At 45.9% G+C, this 3249-nt stretch overlaps 1 non-coding gene across 1 annotated transcript; it reads right to left on the bottom strand.

Annotated features, from left to right (window-relative positions):
* Window positions 1–1124: 1124 nt before the first annotated feature.
* LOC120687019 lies at window positions 1125–1231 on the bottom strand. Its single transcript, XR_005680523.1, has one exon. It is a non-coding gene; the product is annotated as a small nucleolar RNA R71 (small nucleolar RNA).
* Between the last annotated feature and the right edge of the window lie 2018 nt (window positions 1232–3249).

Below are 3249 nucleotides of genomic sequence, written 5' to 3'. Positions count from 1 at the left end.
TCCGATGTCCCTAATTTCCCGGCACCTGTAGCTCTAAGCATGTGGCTAACATAACTTATCTGCTAATATGAATAGTATACTAGGAATCTTTGCCTATGCTCCCGTTAACCTTAGGATTGCTTGTTTATTCTTTATTCATGAGAGTTGGCTGTTCTGTGTGTATCACATTACCCCTATTTATCTATTATTTATCACTTACCCCTGTATAGTTAGTGGTCTTCATCTTACTTCATACGTGTCATGGTTATGGAACTAGTAAATAAACTTTACACAACCTAGCCATCCCTTAGGAAAATATAAATAATGATACCTTGAATACTTTCGGGTGAAATGCTACAATGGTATATCCGTGCTCTTGCGGATCTTTCTATAAATGTTATGACATACTAACACCAGCATTTCTGGCGGTGTTGCTAGAAACTAACCCCTCCTAGTGGCGACGCTAAGAAATGCCAACAAGCATTTCTGGCGCCGTTGTCGGGGATGGCACTTGGTGTAAAGTTATTTACTAAGTACATAAATTTGTTAATATAAGTAAGAGGTAGCTACTGCTTATACAGGCTAATGTGTTTATCTTTTTGTTTTCTCCTGATTGGATGAAAACAGGGTAGTGTATGTCTGGTTTCTCCTTGCCGACAAACTTTGTTGAAAATCCCAATAAACTCGTGAGAAAGGTCCGACTTCGCGTCGTCCCTCCTCCGATCTCGCAGTTGACAAGCGAGCCAGCACCCCAAGCACCATCAACAATCATTGAACCCATGGCTGAGAAGACTCTCCGCGACTTTTCCGTCCCCTCAGCTGCCAGTGTGGCAACTGGACCCAACGTTGATGTTGGGGACGTGAACTTTGAGCTGAAGTCCAGCCTCATTAACATGGTGCAGGCTAGCCCATTCTGTGGCAAGACGAATGAGGACACTAAAGCCCATCTCCAAAACTTTCTGGAGTTATGCAAGACCGTAACTATATGGGGCATTACGGCTGACGCTGTCAGGCTCCGCTTGTTCTCGTTCTCCCTCCTAGGGAAAGCGAAGTAGTGGTTTTATCAGAACAAGGAAGCCATTAGCACGTGGGACAAATGTTCCACGGTGTTTCTCGCTAAATTCTTCCCGTTGGGCAAAACCAATGCCCTACGTGGAAGAATTACAAGTTTCCAGCAGACAGGGATGGAATCCATCCCAGAAGCTTGGGAGAGACTGCAAGAATACATACTCGCCTGTCCTCATCATGGGATGGACGAGTGGCTCGTGCTTCAAAGCTTTTACAATAGGCTAACGACAACATCCAGAGCCCACCTTGATGCTGCTGCTAGAGGAGCCTATCTCGACCTTACAATTGCCAAGGCTACGGCCTTAATTGAAAAGATGGTCTCCAACCAGGGCTGGAACGAGGAGCATTCCCAGCCCAGAACCAAGGGCGGAATTCATACCGTCAAGGAGACAGACATGCTTGCTGCCAAGCTGGACCTCCTACTGAAGAAGCTTGGTGAAGGGAACCGGCCACAGATGCCTATTCCCGTCCATGCCATGAACTCGTACTTAACGTGCGAGGTTTGTGGTGACTGTGGACACTCGGGGAACGACTATCCTGAAACCCGTGAAGGCGCAGCCTACATCACCAACAACAACACCGGGTTCCGTCCGCAAGGAGGCCAGGGGTGGGGCCAGCATGCCCACCATTCCAAGGAGGAGGTAACAATTTCAACTCAAACTTCAATTCGAATTTCAATTCGAGCCAACCCTCCTTAAGAGACTTAGTTTTTGGCCAAGCTAAAATAAATGAATCTTTAAACAAAAAGCTTGCTGCCAACAATAAATTTAGGAAGGAATAAATGCAAAAGTTGAAACTCTTTCTTCTTCTCTTAAAAACCAATTAAGTTTCAACAAATTGATAGAATCACAACTTGTGCAAATAGTTGCTACTGTTCTGTTTTCAAAAAAGATAAATGCGGTGACCACGAGGGGTGGTAAGTCCACTCGTGATCCACCGCATCCTAACCATGTAGAGAAAACAGCATGGCCACAAGAATAGGAGGAAGAGTCTACAAAGCATGAGGAACCCGAGGAAGAAAATCCACGGAAAACTTTTGATACAAACTTCCTCCCGTTTGCCTCCCGAAAACAAAAGATCACTGTGGACGAGCAGTTCGCTCGTTTAGTTGAGATGATCTAGAAGATACATGTCAAAGTCCCATTACAGGACGTAATGCATGTACCAACATACGTCCGCTACATCAAGGACATCATCAACAACAAGCGACCGCTGCCCACAATGGAGGTTGTCAAACTTACGGAAGAATGTAGTGCTACTATACTCAACCAACCTCCAAAGAAGAAAGAAGACCCGGGGTGCCCAACGATCAATTGCTCGATTGGCACTCAATACTTCGGCAATGCCTTGTGTGATCTTGGGTCCAGCGTCAGCGTAATGCCCAAGGTCGTCTTCGACAAGCTCAACTTCACGTATCTAACGCCAACTCCGATGCACGTCCAGCTAGCAGACTCTTCAGTCCACTGTCCAGAGGGAATCGCTGAAGACGTTCCAATCAGAGTTTGAGACTACTTCATCCAAGTTGACTTCGTAGTGCTCGACATGGAGATAACAAAAGAAACACCTCTCATTGTTGGGTATTTTAGCGTCATGAATAAATCCGCAAGCGCACAGATACCGTTGTAGCTTTCACCTCAGAGTATTACAAGGGTTACCGAATCCACAGGGAACATGTGTGCACTAACTTCTATTCTAGTCGGTCCAAGGACACACCAAGATAGGTAGAAGGGTAGAGAGCATTCCTAAGATAGTGCTACTGGTGAGTTAAAGGTCGATCTCTCGTGCAAATACTTGCTTCGGGCACCGGCTTACAACTGGTCTGCCAGTCGACTCCGGCCAACAACTCTACGCTATATCCGAACGTGGAGGATTACGAAGGACCAATAGGGCTGTCACCACCTACGGACTACCTCTAACAAACCGTGGGATATAAGGCAAATGAAGGATAAGCCCTAGCCTAGACACCACGTCTATGCTATCGATTACTACTGCAGTCTAACTACGTATCTAGAGCCGTAGCAAACTACAACACTCTGTACGAATACAGAGCGACGAACCCGCGAGTAAGAGAACTGATCTCACTCAACTACAAGCACTACTAGCATCTACTATACCAAGTAAAATACTAGAGATAGGAACCACAAATACTTACTAAATACCGAAGAATGTAGCAGCATCCGTGCAGGTACAAGCTGGGAGCAG

The sequence above is a fragment of the Panicum virgatum genome, chromosome 8N (genome assembly GCF_016808335.1).
Source record: "Panicum virgatum strain AP13 chromosome 8N, P.virgatum_v5, whole genome shotgun sequence".
Lineage (NCBI taxonomy): Eukaryota > Viridiplantae > Streptophyta > Magnoliopsida > Poales > Poaceae > Panicum > Panicum virgatum.
This window is presented reverse-complemented; position numbering and strand designations above follow the sequence as displayed.